We start from the raw sequence: 27883 nt of genomic DNA on the forward strand, positions 1-27883 counted from the left end.
ATCCCACAGAGCTGCTGCCATGATGTGGAGAACCATAGGCTCATCGAGTTCCACGGTGGAGAAGGTGCTGCCAACACTCCTCAGTGTGATGGAGGACTGGCCTCTGTGTCGCATGTTCACCTCTGATGGGGACAACGAGGACGTCTTTGCTCTGGCTGTGAGTTTCTGGGCATTTGCTCACCCCCAGGTCACCTCTCCAGCAGCTCTCCATCCTCTCCCTGCCTCAGGCCCTGGGCTGAAACCTGGGCCAAGGGCAGGCTCAGGGGGCACCAGGCCCGCTGCTCCCCCTGCGTCTCCCCGGGGGCCCTGCCACATGGACACCTCAGCACTGAGCGCTCTCCTCGGCAACTTCTTTTGCAGGCAACTCTGGTGGTGTGGGTGATTGTCCAGGTGCCTGAGTGCCACGAGGCACTGATCCTTTATTCCTCCCGCCTCTTTGTGGCTCTGCTTTTCCATGTTGTCATCACCACACAGCAGATGCCACCACAGGAAATCGATCGCTTCTGGAGAGCATGCCGAGAGGAACACCGCCTTCCCAGCGACCCCAACAGGTCTCCGCCCTTCTGTCCTTCCCATGTCCTTGTGGCCAGTGCCAGTGCTCCCAGTGTGACCCGGGCTTTGCTCTGCACACAGGTTTGCAGTGCAGGCCGTGAAGTCCCTGCTCTGCCGGCTGGAGTGTGACAATGAGGTGATCGCTGTGGAGTCCAAGCATGGCTGGGACACCATGCTCTGCGCTCATACCCAGTACTATGCTGTGGCTCTGCTGGCCAGGTGAGACCCCCTTCTCCCTGCTGTCCCTGGAATTTGTGCCCTGTGCCCGGGCTGCCCCACACAGTCCCTGTGGTCGTGGGCCAGAGGGCCTCGTCACTTTAGGGATGGCCGAGCAGACTGGAAAAGGCTGGGAGAGGAGGGTGCACAGGAGTGGCCGCCTCCCAAAGCACCCACGTCCCCTGCAGGGATGCTGGGGAAAGACTGCACCTCTATGAGTCAGTCCTGAAAAAAGTGTGCTCCCCCACCTAAGGCTCTTTGTTCCTTTTTGCCCCTGACAGGGAGATGCGCCATGTCTCAATCCCTTTGTCTTCCTGCATTGCAACCCACTTGCTCCGGCTGCTCAGCATTGAGAAGCCAGGCTGCGATCTGCCTCTCCTGGCATTCCTTGTGGAGGTGAGCCTGAAGGCCAGCGCGGCCTCGCTGAGCTGCCTCCCAGCTCTCTGCCCTCTCGCAGCCGCATCCCTGGCCTGGTATGGCACCAGGGCCCTGTGCTGCTGCCTGGGGCTGGCCCTGTGCACTTCTGGGCTCCTGCCAGCCGGGCCCTGTGCCACTGCCCTCTGCCTTTCAGGTCCTGGAGTGCCTGGACTTGACTAAATGTGGTGGCTGGGTCCTGATAGTCGTGTCGAGTTACCTGCGGATCGAGTGCAGGCAGATGTGTCGCCTGGTGCTCAGAGGCCTCCTGGTGCTCAGCAAGGATCCCCTGATGGTGAGAAAGGGGCAGCAGCTGAAGCTGCACTGGGGAGAGCAGCCCCATGGGCTGGCTGGGCTTCAGGAGCTGAGGCAGCTGCTCCCAGCTCTCCTGCCTCAGCTGCCCGAGTGCTTTGGGATGGGCCTTTGGTCTCTGGGCCCTGTGGCAGCAGGCTGGGCTTGCAGTGCCAGGGCGCTGTCGCTGGTGCAGCTGCTGACGGCTTCACAGCGCAGCCTTGTGTTCCACACAGGCCAGAAAAATGTGCTGTCTGTCTGAAAGCTTTGTGGATCTGCTGGGCGATGAAGATGGAGTGGTGGTTGCCCTGACCCTCCGTGTGCTTACTGATATGCTGAAGAATGAAGACATCCTGATATCCAGCACCACCGCCCCAAAGCTGGCTGAGGCACTCCTGGCGCTCTTTAACAATGTAAGGTTCGGCAACTCAAGCCACAGGCATTGGGTGCTGCCCAGAAACTTTGCGCTGTCTGCATTTTCAGGCCTTTGCCTAGGTGGGCCTGGAGTAATTGGTGTAATCGGTGCTTAGGTTTTTTCCTTTCCTCTAGGAAAATAGCTTCATGCAACTGCTCTCCATTGACCTCTTCCGTAAGGTGATGGAGGTGGTAGTGGATGAGGGAAAAGAACCCCTGAAGACAATTGTCAACAAGAGCCTGCACCTCCTTTTAATCTACTGCCGTGATGAGAACCGGCGTGTGGCAAATGTGAGGTTTTGGGCATCCCTGGGAGGGGGCTCAGCCACCTCCTGCCCTGGTGGCACACAGGCTGCGTCCTCCTCCAGGCCTTGGCACAGGGATGCGGGTCCTTGTGCCCTGGGCTGTGGTGCCATCTCTGCATCTCTGCTGCTCTTCAGGCCTCTCGGGAAACCCTGCATTGTGCGGCCAAGTTCCTGGAGAGGAGGGATCTGGAGGAGCTAGTGAGGAAGGAATATCCCTTGAATATCGATGAGTGTAAGGTAAGGATGGCTTGGAGAAGTGCCAGCCTCAGCCTGGAGAAGATCCGTGGCCGCGGGGCTGGCAGCCGTGGCCCCTGCCCAGCGCTGCACCCAGGGGCTCCGGCCTGCGCCCCACACGCCGCTCCCTTCCCTGGGCCCCGCGGGCTCTTCTCCAGGCTCCTGCGGCCCCGAGCCGGGTGCCCGTGGAGTCCCGGCCCAGCGGGGCTGCGGGGCGGGGCGGCAGCGCCGCTCCCCGGGCAGCAGCCGGCCCTCTGCCCCCTCCAGAGCCCGGCACCAGCGGCTGCTGGCCGGGCCTCAGGGCCGTGCGGGCAGGGGAGGCCGGGGCTGGGCGCGGCCAGAGCCCGGCCCAGGGGCTGAGCCCGCGCCCACCCTTCCCTCCTGCCGCTCTCTCCAGCTGGCAGACGACAGGAGCCGAGCGGCCGAGCACCTGCAGAACCCACAGCAGTCCCTGCGAGAGGCGGCCATGGGGTTCATCGGTAAGCCACGAGCCCGGGCTCCCTCCCCGGCCCGCCGCAGCTCGGCCCCGGCCCCGGCTGCTGCCCCGGCTGCAGCGGCATCCGGGCCCGGCGCCGTGGAGCCCCGCCTGCCCTCGGGGCTGCTGCCGCCCTCTGGCAGCCGTGCCCTGGGGCGGCAGCAGGCGGCAAGGGCCCGGGCTGAGCCCTGCCGGGGCAGGAGGCCGTGTGGCCACAGGGCTGGCAGCGGCGCTGGCAGGGAGCCGTGCCTCTGGGGCCGTGACACGCTCTGTGTTCACAGGCATGGCCGTGCGGTTGATGAGGGTGTAGCAGGGAGAGCTCCAGCTCATCGCCAGGGGTGAGTGAGGGCAGCGGGTTGTCAGCGGCTCTCTCTGGCAGGGGAAGCTGCACTGCCTGGGCCGAGAGCTGCAGTCCCCGGCTGGGGAGGGCTTTGCTCCTTGTGTGGACGAGGGCTGGAGAGGGCACAACACAGAGATTTCAGGGGCACGTGGGGGATTCGTGGCAAGCACCTTCTGGCTGATCCCAATGTCTCCTGCTTCCTTCTGGGTGGGATGGCCCTGGCCGGAAGATCTCCTAGGATTCCCACAGATCCCGGCTCTGACCATGGCTCTGTTCTTCTCTCTTCCAGTCCTTCAAACCCAGAGGCAAGACAACAGCCCGTCATGCTCTAAGCTGCAAGATGAAGCCCGGTTTCCTCAAAAAGCTCAACAACTGGGGACGTCTTCTGAATCCAGTGAACCAGTGTCCCAAGAACACACCAAAAGACACTGAAGAGGACACCATCTCTCAGTGCTGCTGGAGCTCCACGCACAGCTGAGGCTGAGCACAATTCCCATGGCTTCAGACCTTTCCCTGTTTGTAGTTAGCTCCCTCCCTCCAGCCCTCAGACCCTGCCCATGCCCTTTTTTTCCCTCCACTCTCCAACCCTTTTGACAGCTCTTTCCATCCCAGCCCTCAAACCCTGCCCATCCCCCCTTATTCCCTCCCAGCTCATCCCTTTCCTTCGACTTTCATTAATAAACACTTTGGCTTCTTCACTTCACCTGCATCTCTGTGGAGCTGAAGCGGCGTAAAAACCTGAGCCCTGGCACACACAGGCCCCTGCTGCCGTCCTCTTCCGCGCCGTGTTTTGTGCAGAGACACAGAGGAGCGAGGCCGCGTCAGGCTGGAAAGGTGCCTGTGCTGAAGGTCCAGTTCCACAACACTGTGGAGTTTAAGGTCCTACTGAGAAGCCTGAAGCTCCTGGATTTTGGAAGAGTCAACCTGAGTATGCTCTGGGCCCAGCTGTGAGGGATTCCATGGCAAGCATCTACAGAAGGCAAAGGAGCTTGGAATGCTGAAAGCTTTCAAGAATAGCTTCCTGAAAGCACAGCAGTGCTCCATCCTTGCACAGGGTCAGGGAGAGGGCAGAAGCAGAGACCATCAGGCCTTAACAGGGAGCTTTGGGTGTGCCTAAGGGCAAGTGAAGCAGCAGCAGCATGGTGGCTGAGACTCGGACGCGTGACCGAGTCCATGGCCCCAGCGCCGTCAGGCAGTGCGGGGATCACAGCTGCGGTTCTGGTCCCCAGAGCTGAGGAATCGCAGCCCCTGCCTCAGAGCCTGTCAGAAAGCCAAGCAAGTGAGAGCAGAGGGAGGGCAGCCTTCCAGTCTCTCCTGGGCATGGCCACAAAGCAGCCCCTGCTTCTCCTTCCTCCACCTGCGTTTGGGGTGTGCTGATGGCAGCGCCAGCCAGGCTGTGCTCTGTGTACAAAGGCTGTGGAGAGCGGGCATGAAAAGTGCTGTGTGCACAGCGGAGAGTCCTGGAAGAAGCTGGCAGGAGCGTCCTGCGGGAACAGGGCTCTGGTCTCTGGCCAGGAAGAGCCTGGTTTTGCTGCTGTGAGCGCAGGCAGGCGTCGAGGCAGGTGAAGAGGCAGTGGGCAGCTTGTATTTGTAGAGGGCCTGGGGCTGCATGTGCGAACCTCCACCTGGAATCACACTGGGGGAAATCCCAGCTAGAGCTGGAGCGCCTGTCCAGAAAGCACCAGAAGGAATTCAGCCTTGCCAGGGTTTCTTAAGAGTGTGTTGGTGTTCCCCAGGAAAGGTAGACATTTGGGGAAACGCCTCTGGGGGAAAGGGGCTTGCTGCGGAAGGAAAGCGCTTTCCTAGGAGCTCCCGGTGCTGTCGGAGCAACTGTCCCCCTTTGGCTCTCTGTGGTCCTATCAGTCCTTGAGGCCCGTTGCATTTGGCAGATGGACAAGGGAAGGGAGAAGGCTGTGAAGAGCGGGTTTGGAATCCACCTGGACCTGCGGAGACCAAGGCCAGCACCTGCACCGGGGTGTGTTCCCCCCCTTTGGACACAGGTGTGAGCAGGAGCATCTCTGTCCAGCTGCCAGCCCCAAAGCTGTCTTTGAGAGCTGTGAATTCAAAGGCCTTCACGCACACACCTCTCACATCTTACCTGTCTGCTGTGTTTCAACTCTTGGCAATATGCATTTGCCTCTTGCTTGCTGGAAGCTGCTGCGGCCCAGAGGGCCCGCACCGAGCTGGGCTGTGTGGGCCAGGCGGCACGGAGAGTCTTGGCTGATCTTGGGGTGTCCGTGGCCTCAGAAAAGGCTTGGAAGGTTTGCCTCCCAAGGCGCCCTGCTCACTGGCTCTCCCTGTGCATCTTGGAGAGAACAAGGCAGGCATTTCTGGCAGCTGGGCATTAGCAGGCCTTCAAATGGGGGCGTGTTGTGGAGCAGGCCCAGCTGAGACACCCTGAGAGGAGCCCAGCGCTCCTTGCCCCTCTCCGCAGACACGTCAGCGTTGTCTGCTGTCGGGATGACCCCGGCTGTGTCAGGGGGTGCTGCTACGTGGACACGAGACAGCCGGTCCTGTCCTGCCGGGTCCCAGCAGTGCCTCGCAGCAGTCCTGCATCCCCGTCAGGATGCCGGCCAAGAGTGGTCCTGGAAGCTGAGGGAGCTGATTTGAAGCTTGCGCGGGTGCCTACAGGTCAAGGCCAAGGGCATTCTCTCAGGATAGAGCAGTCCTGAGAGGTCTCTAGAATTCAAAGAAATCAGCAGACAAATGCATTGTCCACCAAAAGCTCTTTGATTGGCAGGAGGTTAGGGCTCTGCACCCCACCACAAGGCTTCTTTGCCACGTCCAAATTGCAGCGGGTTTCTGTAGGAATTCTATCAAAAATACCTTCCGTCTTTAGACTGCTGAGGTGATTCCATAGGCAGGGGCTTAGAAAGAAACACATTGCATCAGAATCCTAGACTTGAAGCTAATGTCCACCTGCTGGCCAGGAGGAGTCTCAGCGCACCAAAGCAGCTCATCTTCCTCACCCCTTCCCTGCACAGGGCTGATTCTGTAGCCGCCCTTAGGTCTTCCCCAAGGCTATGTCTAAAGCTTTTTGTCAAGTCACTCTCTTGCCAAGTTAGGCTTCCAGGTTTTTCTTATGTGAACTGGTGCTAAGTACTTCTGGATATGTGTGCTAAGTACTCTTTCCTTCTGTCAATTGCCTGTGCTTCCTTACATCAAACAAAGGCCTTGTTTGGTTCCTAAATGTGCCTGATGCTGGCCCAAGTCTTTTGGCACTGCTTGCTTTCCTGTGGCATGCTCTATCTCCCCCGAGAGTAAAGAGGGAGCTGGAGAAGGAGCTTGCCAGGCTGCTCTCCATCCTTTACCAGCAGTCCTGCTTAAGCGGACAAGTCCGAGCTGAGTGCAAATGGAACAGCCGAGCACGGGAAGGGTGGGTGGGAAGGATGATCCAGGAACCGTAGGCCTGGCAGCCTGAGCTTGCTGCCGGGGAAGGCCTTGGAGCACATCCTCCTGAGTGCCATGCCATGGCACGTGCAGGGAACCAGGGGTTGGGAAAGCTCTGCGGAGGGATGGGGACAGCTGCGGGTCTTGGCAGGGTGTTGAGCTGGGGTTGGTGTTGCTGGGCGTGTTGGGGAAGGAGTCGTCTGGAAGAGGAGAGGTCTAGGCTGGAACTGGAGTCACTTTGAAGGCACCACCTGTGGTATGGCACAGCTTTGGTTATGGAGGACAGAAGGAATAGCTGGGACTTTTTCTCTTAGTCATCCTGCTTCTCCTGCAGGGAAGAGGAGGGGAGAGCTGTGCTTTCTTGGCCATTTAGATATCTGTAGCAGGGGCAGGATTAGCCCTTTTGTAATCTAGTCATTTGTTTGGGCTGCTTTTGTAACACTGAGTGGACTTTCATTCGTGGAGAGCTTTTATTCCTTAAGAGAATTAGGCTCTTAACATGCCTTCCTAGAAAAATGTTTGAAACCAAAGCAAGGCCTTTATTTTGCCTCTGTGTGGTCTTATGATTTGTAAAGTGACATTCAGTGGATGACGTTAAGGCAAATGTGTTACTACTTTGAGGTGGGAAGGAAACTTCCAAATCTATCAGGTTCTCAGGCCATTGCTATGAATTTAGGAAGTTTGCAACTTTTTGGAACTATTTGAGTTGAGTAATGGGAAGAAAAGCTTTCCTGAACTGAAGATTCTTAAATGCCAGATCCTTCTCAGCCTTTGCTGCCAGGGTGATTTTGTGCTTCAGGAAATGGCTCCAAGTAGAAAACAATTTCAGCATGGAGTAACAGCTTCTGAGAGAGCGCAACAGTTTCCAGCACTTGCTCCAGGTGCTCCTGCCCACATGCCCTGTAGGAAGGAGCATGGCCTCCAGTGCACATTGGCTTTGGCTGCCCTGTGGCAGAGAAGCGCCCCGGGGCACAGGTCTCTGGGGCAGGAGATGACACCAGCACTGCCAGGGCTCGGGGGGCGGCAGCTGTGCTTGGGCGGGGGCACCGTCACACCTGCCGATTTCAGCGCTCCCCTGGCCCCAGGGCTCAGAGCAGCATCCGTGCCCTGGCCCACACGTTCCTCGTCTGCGTCACACCCGCGGGTTTAGGACGGCCAGCGGATGGGGTCGTGTCCCAGGGAGGCCGTGCCAGCTTCTGTGCAAGGCCCCGTGCCCTTCCCGCTGCGGCTGCGTCAGCAGCCCTGGGGGCTCCTTCTGCTGCCCTGGGCCCGCAGAGCCGGGCAGCGTTTGCCCACGGTTTGAGCCGCTCCGAAAAATGCTGTCTCAGGGCTGTCTTTGACACTTGGGGTGAGGGATTCCTTCCAACCTGGGCCACCTTGGCTGGGCTGGGGGTGGCCCCAGGGCAGGTGGCAGTGTGTGCATTGGCCCTTTGTGACACGGTGCAGCAGCGGGGTCACCGTGGCATGGAACGAGACGGGGTGTCAAAGGACCCTTTGTGACCCGTGGCGACATAGGTGCTGGCGGTGACACAGCCAGGCCACAGTGCTCGGAGCAGGCGACGGGACAGGACGGGATAGAGCGGTGTCGTGAGGAGCCCCCCCAAGGCACACTCATTCCCGTCTGGTCCGGAGCTTCTCCGAGGCGTTATTCCTACAGGTGACCTCGAAGCCAGACCACAGGACTTGGTGACCTGTGGCCTACCCGAGGCTTCTCTTCTGCACGTACCATCGAGGACTTGTTGACTCGGAGCTCTTCTGAGCCACCTCTCTAGAAGGCGCCCTCAACACCACACTCAGGCATGGCGGGCAGATTTCTTGGCCTCTTCAAAGTCTTCAGGGGGGAAAGAAAGCAAAGCCGTGGAGCACAACAGCCTGAAGAGCCAGAGCAGCTCCAGCCAGTGCAGGACGGTGAGTGGCAGAACTGGGCCACAGGGCTGATGGCTGCAGCCAGCTTGGCTCCGTCCTCTCCCACCTGTTGTGGACATGCCCAGGGACAGGACGGAAGAGGGGCTGGGGCTGAACCTGGCAGCGCCCATGCTCCATCCCCTGGGGCATCCCGGGGCAGTCCCAGCCCGGGGAGGACAGGGCTGGGCTGTGTTCTCCGGCCTCTCCCACAGCCCCTCAGCTCTGCCTGCTCTCGCTCTTTGCCAGATGCAGCCACGGACGGCACACAAGAGCACAGGCCTGCCAGTGGCCGCTTCCGCAGGACACTGAAGGTACCTGCAGCCCTCCCCACCTGGGCTGGGCCTGCTGTCACTGCTCGGCTGAGCACCACGCTTGGAGCGTTCCATGGAACATCCCTGGCTTTGTTCCCCTGCAGATGTTCCCGAAATTCCTGCGCATTCGGCGTAGGAACACCAGCAGCACTGCAACTGCAGGTACAGCCAAGCTAAACTCCAGGCTGACCAGCTGCCAGGAAGAGCCTGATGTCAGCACAAATTTGACTGCACACTCAGAAAATTTTGTCACTGCAGAGAATGATCTCCGGGCGAAGGCTGTCGTCATGGAAATGACCGAGGGCACGAGCATCACAGACACTGCCACCAGAATGACTCCAGGCCTCCCAAATACTGACAGCACCCCCACTCCCACCATGACTCATGCTCCCACCGTGGATTTTTTCAAGGAGCGTTCTGTTTCTCCTCAGCAGCGGGTAAGCAGCCTGGGGCCAGGGCTGGAGGCCTCCCAGGATTGTGTGTCCCCTCCAGCCACTGGGTCCTCTCAGCCTCTGAAGCCATTAGAGTACTGTGGGAAGGGAAGCTGGAGAAGTTGCTCCCTTAGACAGTGCTCCAAGTCTTCCCCATGCCTCCTCCAGGTACCAGCCATTGTTAGGAATATTCACCAGAGACTAGCATCCCATGCTACTGTGGATGCCGGGATGCAAACTGACGTTGTGAGGCTGGCTGAAGAACACCCAGCGGACGTGGTGCTGACCCTCCTGCGCTGTGCCCCAACCTGTGACAGGTATGGGCCCACCTGCCTTGAGAGCTCAGGGCTCACCGACCTTTAGGGCCGTGGCCCTGCACGGCCTGTGCAATGGGCTCTGCCAGACAGGCAGACAGGTCCACGACCCTCAGGCCCCTCTGTTTCCCGAGCCTGCTGCCATGCTCCCTCCCTGCCCTTCAGGGCACCGGGGCTCTGTCCCCTGGCCCCCAGACCCGCACAGGGCATGGTAGTGTGGCTGAGATGTCCCTCTGACAAAGAGCTCTGATCCCACAGAGCTGCTGCCATGATGTGGAGAACCATAGGCTCATCGAGTTCCACGGTGGAGAAGGTGCTGCCAACACTGCTCTGTGTGATGGAGGACTGGCCTCTGTCTCGCATGTTCACCTCTGATGGGGACAACGAGGACGTCTTTGCTCTGGCTGTGAGTTTCTGGGCATTTGCTCACCCCCAGGTCACCTCTCCAGCAGCTCTCCATCCTCTCCCTGCCTCAGGCCCTGGGCTGAAACCTGGGCCAAGGGCAGGCTCAGGGGGCACCAGGCCCGCTGCTCCCCCTGCGTCTCCCCGGGGGCCCTGCCACATGGACACCTCAGCACTGAGCGCTCTCCTCGGCAACTTCTTTTGCAGGCAACTCTGGTGGTGTGGGTGATTGTCCAGGTGCCTGAGTGCCACGAGGCACTGATCCTTTATTCCTCCCGCCTCTTTGTGGCTCTGCTTTTCCATGTTGTCATCACCACACAGCAGATGCCACCACAGGAAATCGATCGCTTCTGGAGAGCATGCCGAGAGGAACACCGCCTTCCCAGCGACCCCAACAGGTCTCCGCCCTTCTGTCCTTCCCATGTCCTTGTGGCCAGTGCCAGTGCTCCCAGTGTGACCCGGGCTTTGCTCTGCACACAGGTTTGCAGTGCAGGCCGTGAAGTCCCTGCTCTGCCGGCTGGAGTGTGACAATGAGGTGATCGCTGTGGAGTCCAAGCATGGCTGGGACACCATGCTCTGCGCTCATACCCAGTACTATGCTGTGGCTCTGCTGGCCAGGTGAGACCCCCTTCTCCCTGCTGTCCCTCGAATTTGTGCCCTGTGCCCGGGCTGCCCCACACAGTCCCTGTGGTCGTGGGCCAGAGGGCCTCGTCACTTTAGGGATGGCCGAGCAGACTGGAAAAGGCTGGGAGAGGAAGGTGCACAGGAGTGGCCGCCTCCCAAAGCACCCACGTCCCCTGCAGGGATGCTGGGGAAAGACTGCACCTCTATGAGTCAGTCCTGAAAAAAGTGTGCTCCCCCACCTAAGGCTCTTTGTTCCTTTTTGCCCCTGACAGGGAGATGCGCCATGTCTCAATCCCTTTGTCTTCCTGCATTGCAACCCACTTGCTCCGGCTGCTCAGCATTGAGAAGCCAGGCTGCGATCTGCCTCTCCTGGCATTCCTTGTGGAGGTGAGCCTGAAGGCCAGCGCGGCCTCGCTGAGCTGCCTCCCAGCTCTCTGCCCTCTCGCAGCCGCATCCCTGGCCTGGTATGGCACCAGGGCCCTGTGCTGCTGCCTGGGGCTGGCCCTGTGCACTTCTGGGCTCCTGCCAGCTGGGCCCTGTGCCACTGCCCTCTGCCTTTCAGGTCCTGGAGTGCCTGGACTTTACTAAATGTGGTGGCTGGGTCCTGATAGTTGTGTCGAGTTACCTGCGGATCGAGTGCAGGCAGATGTGTCGCCTGGCGCTCAGAGGCCTCCTGGTGCTCAGCAAGGATCCCCTGATGGTGAGAAAGGGGCAGCAGCTGAAGCTGCACTGGGGAGAGCAGCCCCATGGGCTGGCTGGGCTTCAGGAGCTGAGGCAGCTGCTCCCAGCTCTCCTGCCTCAGCTGCCCGAGTGCTTTGGGATGGGCCTTTGGTCTCTGGGCCCTGCGGCAGCAGGCTGGGCTTGCAGTGCCAGGGTGCTGTCGCTGGTGCAGCTGCTGACGGCTTCACAGCGCAGCCTTGTGTTCCACACAGGCCAGAAAAATGTGCTGTCTGTCTGAAAGCTTTGTGGATCTGCTGGGCGATGAAGATGGAGTGGTGGTTGCCCTGACCCTCCGTGTGCTTACTGATATGCTGAAGAATGAAGACATCCTGATATCCAGCACCACCGCCCCAAAGCTGGCTGAGGCACTCCTGGCGCTCTTTAACAATGTAAGGTTCGGCAACTCAAGCCACAGGCATTGGGTGCTGCCCAGAAACTTTGCGCTGTCTGCATTTTCAGGCCTTTGCCTAGGTGGGCCTGGAGTAATTGGTGTAATCGGTGCTTAGGTTTTTTCCTTTCCTCTAGGAAAATAGCTTCATGCAACTGCTCTCCATTGACCTCTTCCGTAAGGTGATGGAGGTGGTAGTGGATGAGGGAAAAGAACCCCTGAAGACAATTGTCAACAAGAGCCTGCACCTCCTTTTAATCTACTGCCGTGATGAGAACCGGCGTGTGGCAAATGTGAGGTTTTGGGCATCCCTGGGAGGGGGCTCAGCCACCTCCTGCCCTGGTGGCACACAGGCTGCGTCCTCCTCCAGGCCTTGGCACAGGGATGCGGGTCCTTGTGCCCTGGGCTGTGGTGCCATCTCTGCATCTCTGCTGCTCTTCAGGCCTCTCGGGAAACCGTGCATTGTGCGGCCAAGTTCCTGGAGAGGAGGGATCTGGAGGAGCTAGTGAGGAAGGAATATCCCTTGAATATCGATGAGTGTAAGGTAAGGATGGCTTGGAGAAGTGCCAGCCTCAGCCTGGAGAAGATCCGTGGCCGCGGGGCTGGCAGCCGTGGCCCCTGCCCAGCGCTGCACCCAGGGGCTCCGGCCTGCGCCCCACACGCCGCTCCCTTCCCTGGGCCCCGCGGGCTCTTCTCCAGGCTCCTGCGGCCCCGAGCCGGGTGCCCGTGGAGTCCCGGCCCAGCGGGGCTGCGGGGCGGGGCGGCAGCGCCGCTCCCCGGGCAGCAGCCGGCCCTCTGCCCCCTCCAGAGCCCGGCACCAGCGGCTGCTGGCCGCGCCTCAGGGCCGTGCGGGCAGGGGAGGCCGGGGCTGGGCGCGGCCAGAGCCCGGCCCAGGGGCTGAGCCCGCGCCCACCCTTCCCTCCTGCCGCTCTCTCCAGCTGGCAGACGACAGGAGCCGAGCGGCCGAGCACCTGCAGAACCCACAGGAGTCCCTGCGAGAGGCGGCCATGGGGTTCATCGGTAAGCCACGAGCCCGGGGTCCCTCCCCGGCCCGCCGCAGCTCGGCCCCGGCCCCGGCTGCTGCCCCGGCTGCAGCGGCATCCGGGCCCGGCGCCGTGGAGCCCCGCCTGCCCTCGGGGCTGCTGCCGCCCTCTGGCAGCCGTGCCCTGGGGCGGCAGCAGGCGGCAAGGGCCCGGGCTGAGCCCTGCCGGGGCAGGAGGCCGTGTGGCCACAGGGCTGGCAGCGGCGCTGGCAGGGAGCCGTGCCTCTGGGGCCGTGACACGCTCTGTGTTCACAGGCATGGCCGTGCGGTTGATGAGGGTGTAGCAGGGAGAGCTCCAGCTCATCGCCAGGGGTGAGTGAGGGCAGCGGGTTGTCAGCGGCTCTGTCTGGCAGGGGAAGCTGCACTGCCTGGGCCGAGAGCTGCAGTCCCCGGCTGGGGAGGGCTTTGCTCCTTGTGTGGACGAGGGCTGGAGAGGGCACAACACAGAGATTTCAGGGGCACGTGGGGGATTCGTGGCAAGCACCTTCTGGCTGATCCCAATGTCTCCTGCTTCCTTCTGGGTGGGATGGCCCTGGCCGGAAGATCTCCTAGGATTCCCACAGATCCCGGCTCTGACCATGGCTCTGTTCTTCTCTCTTCCAGTCCTTCAAACCCAGAGGCAAGACAACAGCCCGTCATGCTCTAAGCTGCAAGATGAAGCCCGGTTTCCTCAAAAAGCTCAACAACTGGGGACGTCTTCTGAATCCAGTGAACCAGTGTCCCAAGAACACACCAAAAGACACTGAAGAGGACACCATCTCTCAGTGCTGCTGGAGCTCCACGCACAGCTGAGGCTGAGCACAATTCCCATGGCTTCAGACCTTTCCCTGTTTGTAGTTAGCTCCCTCCCTCCAGCCCTCAGACCCTGCCCATGCCCTTTTTTTCCCTCCACTCTCCAACCCTTTTGACAGCTCTTTCCATCCCAGCCCTCAAACCCTGCCCATCCCCCCTTATTCCCTCCCAGCTCATCCCTTTCCTTCGACTTTCATTAATAAACACTTTGGCTTCTTCACTTCACCTGCATCTCTGTGGAGCTGAAGCGGCGTAAAAACCTGAGCCCTGGCACACACAGGCCCCTGCTGCCGTCCTCTTCCGCGCCGTGTTTTGTGCAGAGACACAGAGGAGCGAGGCCGCGTCAGGCTGGAAAGGTGCCTGTGCTGAAGGTCCAGTTCCACAACACTGTGGAGTTTAAGGTCCTACTGAGAAGCCTGAAGCTCCTGGATTTTGGAAGAGTCAACCTGAGTATGCTCTGGGCCCAGCTGTGAGGGATTCCATGGCAAGCATCTACAGAAGGCAAAGGAGCTTGGAATGCTGAAAGCTTTCAAGAATAGCTTCCTGAAAGCACAGCAGTGCTCCATCCTTGCACAGGGTCAGGGAGAGGGCAGAAGCAGAGACCATCAGGCCTTAACAGGGAGCTTTGGGTGTGCCTAAGGGCAAGTGAAGCAGCAGCAGCATGGTGGCTGAGACTCGGACGCGTGACCGAGTCCATGGCCCCAGCGCCGTCAGGCAGTGCGGGGATCACAGCTGCGGTTCTGGTCCCCAGAGCTGAGGAATCGCAGCCCCTGCCTCAGAGCCTGTCAGAAAGCCAAGCAAGTGAGAGCAGAGGGAGGGCGGCCTTCCAGTCTCTCCTGGGCATGGCCACAAAGCAGCCCCTGCTTCTCCTTCCTCCACCTGCGTTTGGGGTGTGCTGATGGCAGCGCCAGCCAGGCTGTGCTCTGTGTACAAAGGCTGTGGAGAGCGGGCATGAAAAGTGCTGTGTGCACAGCGGAGAGTCCTGGAAGAAGCTGGCAGGAGCGTCCTGCGGGAACAGGGCTCTGGTCTCTGGCCAGGAAGAGCCTGGTTTTGCTGCTGTGAGCGCAGGCAGGCGTCGAGGCAGGTGAAGAGGCAGTGGGCAGCTTGTATTTGTAGAGGGCCTGGGGCTGCATGTGCGAACCTCCACCTGGAATCACACTGGGGGAAATCCCAGCTAGAGCTGGAGCGCCTGTCCAGAAAGCACCAGAAGGAATTCAGCCTTGCCAGGGTTTCTTAAGAGTGTGTTGGTGTTCCCCAGGAAAGGTAGACATTTGGGGAAACGCCTCTGGGGGAAAGGGGCTTGCTGCGGAAGGAAAGCGCTTTCCTAGGAGCTCCCGGTGCTGTCGGAGCAACTGTCCCCCTTTGGCTCTCTGTGGTCCTATCAGTCCTTGAGGCCCGTTGCATTTGGCAGATGGACAAGGGAAGGGAGAAGGCTGTGAAGAGCGGGTTTGGAATCCACCTGGACCTGCGGAGACCAAGGCCAGCACCTGCACCGGGGTGTGTTCCCCCCCTTTGGACACAGGTGTGAGCAGGAGCATCTCTGTCCAGCTGCCAGCCCCAAAGCTGTCTTTGAGAGCTGTGAATTCAAAGGCCTTCACGCACACACCTCTCACATCTTACCTGTCTGCTGTGTTTCAACTCTTGGCAATATGCATTTGCCTCTTGCTTGCTGGAAGCTGCTGCGGCCCAGAGGGCCCGCACCGAGCTGGGCTGTGTGGGCCAGGCGGCACGGAGAGTCTTGGCTGATCTTGGGGTGTCCGTGGCCTCAGAAAAGGCTTGGAAGGTTTGCCTCCCAAGGCGCCCTGCTCACTGGCTCTCCCTGTGCATCTTGGAGAGAACAAGGCAGGCATTTCTGGCAGCTGGGCATTAGCAGGCCTTCAAATGGGGGCGTGTTGTGGAGCAGGCCCAGCTGAGACACCCTGAGAGGAGCCCAGCGCTCCTTGCCCCTCTCCGCAGACACGTCAGCGTTGTCTGCTGTCGGGATGACCCCGGCTGTGTCAGGGGGTGCTGCTACGTGGACACGAGACAGCCGGTCCTGTCCTGCCGGGTCCCAGCAGTGCCTCGCAGCAGTCCTGCATCCCCGTCAGGATGCCGGCCAAGAGTGGTCCTGGAAGCTGAGGGAGCTGATTTGAAGCTTGCGCGGGTGCCTACAGGTCAAGGCCAAGGGCATTCTCTCAGGATAGAGCAGTCCTGAGAGGTCTCTAGAATTCAAAGAAATCAGCAGACAAATGCATTGTCCACCAAAAGCTCTTTGATTGGCAGGAGGTTAGGGCTCTGCACCCCACCACAAGGCTTCTTTGCCACGTCCAAATTGCAGCGGGTTTCTGTAGGAATTCTATCAAAAATACCTTCCGTCTTTAGACTGCTGAGATGATTCCATAGGCAGGGGCTTAGAAAGAAACACATTGCATCAGAATCCTAGACTTGAAGCTAATGTCCGCCTGCTGGCCAGGAGGAGTCTCAGCGCACCAAAGCAGCTCATCTTCCTCACCCCTTCCCTGCACAGGGCTGATTCTGTAGCTGCCCTTAGGTCTTCCCCAAGGCTATGTCTAAAGCTTTTTGTCAAGTCACTCTCTTGCCAAGTTAGGCTTCCAGGTTTTTCTTATGTTAACTGGTGCTAAGTACTTCTGGATATGTGTGCTAAGTACTCTTTCCTTCTGTCAATTGCCTGTGCTTCCTTACATCAAACAAAGGCCTTGTTTGGTTCCTAAATGTGCCTGATGCTGGCCCAAGTCTTTTGGCACTGCTTGCTTTCCTGTGGCATGCTCTATCTCCCCCGAGAGTAAAGAGGGAGCTGGAGAAGGAGCTTGCCAGGCTGCTCTCCATCCTTTACCAGCAGTCCTGCTTAAGCGGACAAGTCCGAGCTGAGTGCAAATGGAACAGCCGAGCACGGGAAGGGTGGGTGGGAAGGATGATCCAGGAACCGTAGGCCTGGCAGCCTGAGCTTGCTGCCGGGGAAGGCCTTGGAGCACATCCTCCTGAGTGCCATGCCATGGCACGTGCAGGGAACCAGGGGTTGGGAAAGCTCTGCGGAGGGATGGGGACAGCTGCGGGTCTTGGCAGGGTGTTGAGCTGGGGTTGGTGTTGCTGGGCGTGTTGGGGAAGGAGTCGTCTGGAAGAGGAGAGGTCTAGGCTGGAACTGGAGTCACTTTGAAGGCACCACCTGTGGTATGGCACAGCTTTGGTTATGGAGGACAGAAGGAATAGCTGGGACTTTTTCTCTTAGTCATCCTGCTTCTCCTGCAGGGAAGAGGAGGGGAGAGCTGTGCTTTCTTGGCCATTTAGATATCTGTAGCAGGGGCAGGATTAGCCCTTTTGTAATCTAGTCATTTGTTTGGGCTGCTTTTGTAACACTGAGTGGACTTTCATTCGTGGAGAGCTTTTATTCCTTAAGAGAATTAGGCTCTTAACATGCCTTCCTAGAAAAATGTTTGAAACCAAAGCAAGGCCTTTATTTTGCCTCTGTGTGGTCTTATGATTTGTAAAGTGACATTCAGTGGATGACCTTAAGGCAAATGTGTTACTACTTTGAGGTGGGAAGGAAACTTCCAAATCTATCAGGTTCTCAGGCCATTGCTATGAATTTAGGAAGTTTGCAACTTTTTGGAACTATTTGAGTTGAGTAATGGGAAGAAAAGCTTTCCTGAACTGAAGATTCTTAAATGCCAGATCCTTCTCAGCCTTTGCTGCCAGGGTGATTTTGTGCTTCAGGAAATGGCTCCAAGTAGAAAACAATTTCAGCATGGAGTAACAGCTTCTGACAGAGCGCAACAGTTTCCAGCACTTGCTCCAGGTGCTCCTGCCCACATGCCCTGTAGGAAGGAGCATGGCCTCCAGTGCACATTGGCTTTGGCTGCCCTGTGGCAGAGAAGCGCCCCGGGGCACAGGTCTCTGGGGCAGGAGATGACACCAGCACTGCCAGGGCTCGGGGGGCGGCAGCTGTGCTTGGGCGGGGGCACCGTCACACCTGCCGATTTCAGCGCTCCCCTGGCCCCAGGGCTCAGAGCAGCATCCGTGCCCTGGCCCACACGTTCCTCGTCTGCGTCACACCCGCGGGTTTAGGACGGCCAGCGGATGGGGTCGTGTCCCAGGGAGGCCGTGCCAGCTTCTGTGCAAGGCCCCGTGCCCTTCCCGCTGTGGCTGCGTCAGCAGCCCTGGGGGCTCCTTCTGCTGCCCTGGGCCCGCAGAGCCGGGCAGCGTTTGCCCACGGTTTGAGCCGCTCCGAAAAATGCTGTCTCAGGGCTGTCTTTGACACTTGGGGTGAGGGATTCCTTCCAACCTGGGCCACCTTGGCTGGGCTGGGGGTGGCCCCAGGGCAGGTGGCAGTGTGTGCATTGGCCCTTTGTGACACGGTGCAGCAGCGGGGTCACCGTGGCATGGAACGAGACGGGGTGTCAAAGGACCCTTTGTGACCCGTGGCGACATAGGTGCTGGCGGTGACACAGCCAGGCCACAGTGCTCGGAGCAGGCGACGGGACAGGACGGGATAGAGCGGTGTCGTGAGGAGCCCCCCCAAGGCACACTCATTCCCGTCTGGTCCGGAGCTTCTCCGAGGCGTTATTCCTACAGGTGACCTCGAAGCCAGACCACAGGACTTGGTGACCTGTGGCCTACCCGAGGCTTCTCTTCTGCACGTACCATCGAGGACTTGTTGACTCGGAGCTCTTCTGAGCCACCTCTCTAGAAGGCGCCCTCAACACCACACTCAGGCATGGCGGGCAGATTTCTTGGCCTCTTCAAAGTCTTCAGGGGGGAAAGAAAGCAAGGCCGTGGAGCACAACAGCCTGAAGAGCCAGAGCAGCTCCAGCCAGTGCAGGACGGTGAGTGGCAGAACTGGGCCACAGGGCTGATGGCTGCAGCCAGCTTGGCTCCGTCCTCTCCCACCTGTTGTGGACATGCCCAGGGACAGGACGGAAGAGGGGCTGGGGCTGAACCTGGCAGCGCCCATGCTCCATCCCCTGGGGCATCCCGGGGCAGTCCCAGCCCGGGGAGGACAGGGCTGGGCTGTGTTCTCCGGCCTCTCCCACAGCCCCTCAGCTCTGCCTGCTCTCGCTCTTTGCCAGATGCAGCCACGGACGGCACACAAGAGCACAGGCCTGCCAGTGGCCGCTTCCGCAGGACACTGAAGGTACCTGCAGCCCTCCCCACCTGGGCTGGGCCTGCTGTCACTGCTCGGCCGAGCACCGCGCTTGGAGCGCTCCATGGAACATCCCTGGCTTTGTTCCCCTGCAGATGTTCCCGAAATTCCTGCGCATTCGGCGTAGGAACACCAGCAGCACTGCAACTGCAGGTACAGCCAAGCTAAACTCCAGGCTGACCAGCTGCCAGGAAGAGCCTGATGTCAGCACAAATTTGACTGCACACTCAGAAAATTTTGTCACTGCAGAGAATGATCTCCGGGCGAAGGCTGTCGTCATGGAAATGACCGAGGGCACGAGCATCACAGACACTGCCACCAGAATGACTCCAGGCCTCCCAAATACTGACAGCACCCCCACTCCCACCATGACTCATGCTCCCACCGTGGATTTTTTCAAGGAGCGTTCTGTTTCTCCTCAGCAGCGGGTAAGCAGCCTGGGGCCAGGGCTGGAGGCCTCCCAGGATTGTGTGTCCCCTCATGCCACTGGGTCCTCTCAGCCTCTGAAGCCATTAGAGTACTGTGGGAAGGGAAGCTGGAGAAGTTGCTCCCTTAGACAGTGCTCCAAGTCTTCCCCATGCCTCCTCCAGGTACCAGCCATTGTTAGGAATATTCACCAGAGACTAGCATCCCATGCTACTGTGGATGCCGGGATGCAAACTGACGTTGTGAGGCTGGCTGAAGAACACCCAGCGGACGTGGTGCTGACCCTCCTGCGCTGTGCCCCAACCTGTGACAGGTATGGGCCCACCTGCCTTGAGAGCTCAGGGCTCACCGACCTTTAGGGCCGTGGCCCTGCACGGCCTGTGCAATGGGCTCTGCCAGACAGGCAGACAGGTCCACGACCCTCAGGCCCCTCTGTTTCCCGAGCCTGCTGCCATGCTCCCTCCCTGCCCTTCAGGGCACCGGGGCTCTGTCCCCTGGCCCCCAGACCCGCACAGGGCATGGTAGTGTGGCTGAGATGTCCCTCTGACAAAGAGCTCTGATCCCACAGAGCTGCTGCCATGATGTGGAGAACCATAGGCTCATCGAGTTCCACGGTGGAGAAGGTGCTGCCAACACTGCTCTGTGTGATGGAGGACTGGCCTCTGTCTCGCATGTTCACCTCTGATGGGGACAAGGAGGACGTCTTTGCTCTGGCTGTGAGTTTCTGGGCATTTGCTCACCCCCAGGTCACCTCTCCAGCAGCTCTCCATCCTCTCCCTGCCTCAGGCCCTGGGCTGAAACCTGGGCCAAGGGCAGGCTCAGGGGGCACCAGGCCCGCTGCTCCCCCTGCGTCTCCCCGGGGGCCCTGCCACATGGACACCTCAGCACTGAGCGCTCTCCTCGGCAACTTCTTTTGCAGGCAACTCTGGTGGTGTGGGTGATTGTCCAGGTGCCTGAGTGCCACGAGGCACTGATCCTTTATTCCTCCCGCCTCTTTGTGGCTCTGCTTTTCCATGTTGTCATCACCACACAGCAGATGCCACCACAGGAAATCGATCGCTTCTGGAGAGCATGCCGAGAGGAACACCGCCTTCCCAGCGACCCCAACAGGTCTCCGCCCTTCTGTCCTTCCCATGTCCTTGTGGCCAGTGCCAGTGCTCCCAGTGTGACCCGGGCTTTGCTCTGCACACAGGTTTGCAGTGCAGGCCGTGAAGTCCCTGCTCTGCCGGCTGGAGTGTGACAATGAGGTGATCGCTGTGGAGTCCAAGCATGGCTGGGACACCATGCTCTGCGCTCATACCCAGTACTATGCTGTGGCTCTGCTGGCCAGGTGAGACCCCCTTCTCCCTGCTGTCCCTGGAATTTGTGCCCTGTGCCCGGGCTGCCCCACACAGTCCCTGTGGTCGTGGGCCAGAGGGCCTCGTCACTTTAGGGATGGCCGAGCAGACTGGAAAAGGCTGGGAGAGGAGGGTGCACAGGAGTGGCCGCCTCCCAAAGCACCCACGTCCCCTGCAGGGATGCTGGGGAAAGACTGCACCTCTATGAGTCAGTCCTGAAAAAAGTGTGCTCCCCCACCTAAGGCTCTTTGTTCCTTTTTGCCCCTGACAGGGAGATGCGCCATGTCTCAATCCCTTTGTCTTCCTGCATTGCAACCCACTTGCTCCGGCTGCTCAGCATTGAGAAGCCAGGCTGCGATCTGCCTCTCCTGGCATTCCTTGTGGAGGTGAGCCTGAAGGCCAGCGCGGCCTCGCTGAGCTGCCTCCCAGCTCTCTGCCCTCTCGCAGCCGCATCCCTGGCCTGGTATGGCACCAGGGCCCTGTGCTGCTGCCTGGGGCTGGCCCTGTGCACTTCTGGGCTCCTGCCAGCCGGGCCCTGTGCCACTGTCCTCTGCCTTTCAGGTCCTGGAGTGCCTGGACTTTACTAAATGTGGTGGCTGGGTCCTGATAGTCGTGTCGAGTTACCTGCGGATCGAGTACAGGCAGATGTGTCGCCTGGCGCTCAGAGGCCTCCTGGTGCTCAGCAAGGAACCCCTGATGGTGAGAAAGGGGCAGCAGCTGAAGCTGCACTGGGGAGAGCAGCCCCATGGGCTGGCTGGGCTTCAGGAGCTGAGGCAGCTGCTCCCAGCTCTCCTGCCTCAGCTGCCCGAGTGCTTTGGGATGGGCCTTTGGTCTCTGGGCCCTGCGGCAGCAGGCTGGGCTTGCAGTGCCAGGGTGCTGTCGCTGGTGCAGCTGCTGACGGCTTCACAGCGCAGCCTTGTGTTCCACACAGGCCAGAAAAATGTGCTGTCTGTCTGAAAGCTTTGTGGATCTGCTGGGCGATGAAGATGGAGTGGTGGTTGCCCTGACCCTCCGTGTGCTTACTGATATGCTGAAGAATGAAGACATCCTGATATCCAGCACCACCGCCCCAAAGCTGGCTGAGGCACTCCTGGCGCTCTTTAACAATGTAAGGTTCGGCAACTCAAGCCACAGGCATTGGGTGCTGCCCAGAAACTTTGCGCTGTCTGCATTTTCAGGCCTTTGCCTAGGTGGGCCTGGAGTAATTGGTGTAATCGGTGCTTAGGTTTTTTCCTTTCCTCTAGGAAAATAGCTTCATGCAACTGCTCTCCATTGACCTCTTCCGTAAGGTGATGGAGGTGGTAGTGGATGAGGGAAAAGAACCCCTGAAGACAATTGTCAACAAGAGCCTGCACCTCCTTTTAATCTACTGCCGTGATGAGAACCGGCGTGTGGCAAATGTGAGGTTTTGGGCATCCCTGGGAGGGGGCTCAGCCACCTCCTGCCCTGGTGGCACACAGGCTGCGTCCTCCTCCAGGCCTTGGCACAGGGATGCGGGTCCTTGTGCCCTGGGCTGTGGTGCCATCTCTGCATCTCTGCTGCTCTTCAGGCCTCTCGGGAAACCGTGCATTGTGCGGCCAAGTTCCTGGAGAGGAGGGATCTGGAGGAGCTAGTGAGGAAGGAATATCCCTTGAATATCGATGAGTGTAAGGTAAGGATGGCTTGGAGAAGTGCCAGCCTCAGCCTGGAGAAGATCCGTGGCCGCGGGGCTGGCAGCCGTGGCCCCTTCCCAGCGCTGCACCCAGGGGCTCCGGCCTGCGCCCCACACGCCGCTCCCTTCCCTGGGCCCCGCGGGCTCTTCTCCAGGCTCCTGCGGCCCCGAGCCGGGTGCCCGTGGAGTCCCGGCCCAGCGGGGCTGCGGGGCGGGGCGGCAGCGCCGCTCCCCGGGCAGCAGCCGGCCCTCTGCCCCCTCCAGAGCCCGGCACCAGCGGCTGCTGGCCGCGCCTCAGGGCCGTGCGGGCAGGGGAGGCCGGGGCTGGGCGCGGCCAGAGCCCGGCCCAGGGGCTGAGCCCGCGCCCACCCTTCCCTCCTGCCGCTCTCTCCAGCTGGCAGACGACAGGAGCCGAGCGGCCGAGCACCTGCAGAACCCACAGCAGTCCCTGCTGGAGGCGGCCTTGCGGTTCATCGGTGAGCCACGAGCCCGGGCTCCCTCCCCGGCCCGCCGCAGCTCGGCCCCGGCCCCGGCTGCTGCCCCGGCTGCAGCGGCATCCGGGCCCGGCGCCGTGGAGCCCCGCCTGCCCTCGGGGCTGCTGCCGCCCTCTGGCAGCCGTGCCCTGGGGCGGCAGCAGGCGGCAAGGGCCCGGGCTGAGCCCTGCCGGGGCAGGAGGCCGTGTGGCCACAGGGCTGGCAGCGGCGCTGGCAGGGAGCCGTGCCTCTGGGGCTGTGACACACTCTGTCTTCACAGGCATGGCCGTGCGGTTGATGAGGGTGTAGCAGGGAGAGCTCCAGCTCATCGCCAGGGGTGAGTGAGGGCAGCGGGTTGTCAGCGGCTCTCTCTGGCAGGGGAAGCTGCACTGCCTGGGCCGAGAGCTGCAGTCCCCGGCTGGGGAGGGCTTTGCTCCTTGTGTGGACGAGGGCTGGAGAGGGCACAACACAGAGATTTCAGGGGCACGTGGGGGATTCGTGGCAAGCACCTTCTGGCTGATCCCAATGTCTCCTGCTTCCTTCTGGGTGGGATGGCCCTGGCCGGAAGATCTCCTAGGATTCCCACAGATCCCGGCTCTGACCATAGCTCTGTTCTTCTCTCTTCCAGTCCTTCAAACCCAGAGGCAAGACAACAGCCCGTCATGCTCTAAGCTGCAAGATGAAGCCCGGTTTCCTCAAAAAGCTCAACAACTGGGGACGTCTTCTGAATCCAGTGAACCAGTGTCCCAAGAACACACCAGGAGACACTGAAGAGGACACCATCTCTCAGTGCTGCTGGAGCTCCACGCACAGCTGAGGCTGAGCACAATTCCCACGGCTTCAGACCTCTCCCTGTTTGTAGTTAGCTCCCTCTTTCCAGCCCTCAGACCCTGCCCATGCCTTTTTTTTCCCTCCACTCTCCAACCCTTTTGACACCTCTTTCCATCCCAGCCCTCAAACCCTGTCCATCCCCCCTTATTCCCTCCCAGCTCATCCCTTTCCTTCGACTTTCATTAATAAACACTTTGGCTTCTTCACTTTACCTGCGTCTCTGTGGACCTGAAGCGGCATAAAAACCTGAGCCCTGGCACACACAGGCCCCTGCTGCCGTCCTCTTGGGCGCTGTCTTTTGTGCAGAGACACAGAGGAGCGAGGCCACGTCAGGCTGGAAAGGTGTCTGTGCTGAAGGTCCAGTTCCACAACACTGTGTAGTTTAAGGTCCAACTGAGCAGCCTGAAGCTCCTGGATTTTGGAAGAGTCAACCTGAGTATGCTCTGAACCCAGCTGTGAGGGATTCCATGGCAAGCATCTACAGAGAGCAAAGGAGCTTGGAATGCTGGAAGCTTTCAAGAATAGCTTCCTGAAAGCACAGCAGTGCTCCACCCCTGCACAGGGGCAGGGAGAGGGCAGAAGCAGAGACCATCAGGCCTTAACAGGGAGCTTTGGGTGTGCCTAAGGGCAAGTGAAGCAGCAGCAGCACGGTGGCCGAGACTCGGACGCGTGACCGAGTCCATGGCCCCAGCGCCGTCAGGCAGTGCCGGGATCCCGGCTGCGGTTCTGGTCCCCAGAGCTGAGGAATCGCAGCCCCTGCCTCAGAGCCTGTCAGAAAGCCAAGCAAGTGAGAGCAGAGGGAGGGCAGCCTTCCAGTCTCTCTTGGGCATGGCCACAAAGCAGCCCCTGCTTCTCCTTCCTCCGCCTGTGTTTGGGGCGTGCTGATGGCAGCGCCAGCCAGGCTGTGCTCTGTGTTCCAAAGGCTGTGGAGAGCGGGCACGAAAAGTGCTGCGTGCACAGCGGAGAGTCCTGGAAGCTGCTGGCAAGAGCGTCCTGCGGGAACAGGGCTCTGGTCTCTGGCCGGGAAGAGCCTGGTTTTGCTGCTGTGAGCGCAGGCAGGCGTCGAGGCAGGTGAAGAGGCAGCGGGCAGCTTGTGTTTGTAGAGGGCCTGGGGCTGCATGTGCGAACCTCCACCTGGAATCACACTGGGGGAAATCCCAGCTAGAGCTGGAGCGCCTGTCCAAAAAGGACCAGAAGGAATTCAGCCTTGCCAGGGTTTCTTAAGAGTGTGTTGGTGTTCCCCAGGAAAGGTAGACATTTGGGGAAATGCCTCTGGGGAAAGGGGGCTTGCTGCGGCAGGAAAGCGCTTTCCTAGGAGCTCCCAGTGATGTAGGAGCAGCTGTCCCCCTTTGGCTCTCTGTGGTCCTTTCAGTCTTTGAGGCCCGTTGCACTTGGCAGATGGACAAGGGAAGGGAGAAGGCTGTGAAGAGCGGGTTTGGAATCCACCTGGACCTGCGGAGACCAAGGCCAGCCCCTGCAGCAGGGTGTGTTCCCCCCCTTTGGACACAGGTGTGAGCAGGAGCATCTCTGTCCAGCTGCCAGCCCCAAAGCTGTCTTTGAGAGCTGTGAATTCAAAGGCCTTCACGCACACACCTCTCACATCTTACCTGTGCTGTGTTTCAACTCTTGGCAATATGCATTTGCCTCTTGCTTGCTGGAAGCTGCTGCGGCCCAGAGGGCCAGCACCGAGCTGGGCTGTGTGGGCCAGGCGGCACGGAGAGTCTTGGCTGATCTTGGGGTGTCCGTGGCCTCAGAAAAGGCTTGGAAGGTTTGCCTCCCAAGGCGCCCTGCTCACTGGCTCTCCCTGTGCATCTTGGAGAGAACAAGGCAGGCATTGCTGGCAGCTGGGCATTAGCAGGCCTTCAAATGGGGGCGTGTTGTGGAGCAGGCCCAGCTGAGACACCCTGAGAGGAGCCCAGCGCTCCTTGCCCCTCTCCGCAGACACGTGAGCGTTGTCTGCTGTCGGGATGACCCCGGCTGTGTCAGGGGGTGCTGCTATGTGGACACGAGATAGCCGGTCCTGTCCTGCTGGGTGCCAGCAGTGCATCGCAGCAGTCCTGCATCCCCGTCAGGATGCCGGCCAAGAGAGGTCCTGGAAGCTGAGGCAGCCGATTTGAAGCTTGCACGGGTGCCTACAGGTCAAGGCCAAGGGCGTTCCCTCAGGATAGAGCAGTCCTGAGAGGTCTCTAGAATTCAAAGAAATCAGCAGACAAATGCATTGTCCACCAAAAGCTCTTTGATTTGCAGGAGGTATGGGATCTGCACCCCACCACAAGGCTTCTTTGCCACGTCCAAATTGCAGTGGCTTTCTGTAGGAATTCTATCAAAAATACCTTCCGTCTTTAGACTGCTGAGGTGATTCCATAGGCAGGGGCTTAGAAAGAAACACATTGCGTCAGAATCCTAGACTTGAAGCTAATGTCCACCTGCTGGCCAGGAGGAGTCTCAGCGCACCAAAGCAGCTCATCTTCCTCACCCCTTCCCTGCACAGGGCTCATTCTGTAGCCCCCTTAGGTCTTCCCCAAGGCTATGTCTAAAGCTTTTTGTCAAGTCACTCTCTTGCCAAGTTAGGCTTCCAGGTTTTTCTATGTGAACTGGTGCTAAGTACTTCTGGATATGTGTGCTAAGTACTCTTTCCTTCTGTCAATTGCCTGTGCTTCCTTACATCAAACAAAGGCCTTGTTTCATTCCTAAATGTGCCTGATGCTGGCCCAAGTCTTTTGGCACTGCTTGCTTTCCTGTGGCATGTTCTACCTCCCCTGAGAGTAAAGAAGGAGCTGGAGAAGGAGCTTGCCAGGCTGCTCTCCATCCTTTACCAGCAGTCCTGCTTAAGCGGACAAGTCTGAGCTGAGCGCAAATGGAACAGCTGAGCACGGGAAGGGTGGGTGGGAAGGATGATCCAGGAACCGTAGGCCTGGCAGCCTGAGCTTGCTGCCGGGGAAGGCCTTGGAGCACATCCTCCTGAGTGCCATGCCACGGCACGTGCAGGGAACCAGGGGGTGGGAAAGCTCTGCGGAGGGATGGGGACAGCTGCGGGTCTTGGCAGGGCGTTGAGCTGGGGTTGGTGTTGCTGGGCGTGTTGGGGAAGGAGTCGTCTGGAAGAGGAGAGGTCTAGGCTGGAACTGGAGTCACTTTGAAGGCACCACCTGTGGTATGGCACAGCTTTGGTTATGGAGGACAGAAGGAATAGCTGGGACTTTTTCTCTTAGTCATCCTGCTTCTCCTGCAGAGAAGAGGAGGGGAGAGCTGTGCTTTCTTGGCCACTTAGATATCTGTAGCAGGGGCAGGATTAGCCCTTTTGTAATCTAGTCATTTGTTTGGGCTGCTTTTGTAACACTGAGTGGACTTTCATTCGTGGAGAGCTTTTATTCCTTAAGAGAATTAGGCTCTTAACATGCCTTCCTAGAAAAATGTTTGAAACCAAAGCAAGGCCTTTATTTTGCCTCTGTGTGGTCTTATGATTTGTAAAGTGACATTCAGTGGATGACCTTAAGGCAAATGTGTTACTGCTTTGAGGTGGGAAGGAAACTTCCAAATCTATCAGGTTCTCAGGCCATTGCTATTAATTTAGGAAGTTTGCAACTTTTTGGAACTATTTGAGTTGAGTAATGGGAAGAAAAGCTTTCCTGAATTGAAGATTCTTAAATGCCAGATCCTTCTCTGCCTCTGCTGCCAGGGTGATTTTGTGCTTCAGGAAATGGCTCCAAGTAGAAAACAATTTCAGCATGGAGTAACAGCTTCTGACAGAGCGCAACAGTTGCCAGCACTTGCTCCAGGTGCTCCTGCCCACATGCCCTGTAGGAAGGAGCACGGCCCCCAGCGCACATTGGCTTTGGCTGCCCTGTGGCAGAGAAGCGCCCCGGGGCACAAGTCTCTGGGGCAGGAGATGACCCCAGCACTGCCAGGGCTCGGGGGGCAGCAGCTCTGCTTGGGCGGGGGCTCCGTCACACCTGCCGGTTTCAGCGCTCCCCTGGCCCCAGGGCTCAGAGCAGCATCCGTGCCCTGGCCCACACGTTCCTCGTCTGCGTCACACCCGCGGGTTTAGGACGGCCAGCGGATGGGGACGTGTCCCAGGGAGGCCGTGCCAGCTTCTGTGCAAGGCCCCGTGGCCTTCCCGCTGCGGCTGCGTCGGCAGCCCTGGGGGCTCCTTCTGCTGCCCTGGGCCCGCAGAGCCGGGCAGCGTTTGCCCACGGTTTGAGCCGCTCCGAAAGATGCTGTCTCAGGGCTGTCTTCGACACTTGGGGTGAGGGATTCCTTCCAACCTGGACCACCTTGGCTGGGCTGGGGGGGGCCCCAGGGCAGGTGGCAGTGTGTGCATTGGCCCTTTGTGACACGGTGCAGCAGCGGGGTCACCGTGGCATGGAATGGGACAGGGTGTCAAAGGACCCTTTGTGACCCGTGGCGACATAGGTTCTGGCGGTGGCGCAGCCAGGCCACAGTGCTCGGAGCAGGCGACGGGACAGGACGG

This window comes from Chamaea fasciata, unplaced genomic scaffold (assembly GCF_029207755.1).
Source record: "Chamaea fasciata isolate MVZ Bird 193981 ecotype frontalis unplaced genomic scaffold, bChaFas1.0.hap1 SCAF_56, whole genome shotgun sequence".
Lineage (NCBI taxonomy): Eukaryota > Metazoa > Chordata > Aves > Passeriformes > Sylviidae > Chamaea > Chamaea fasciata.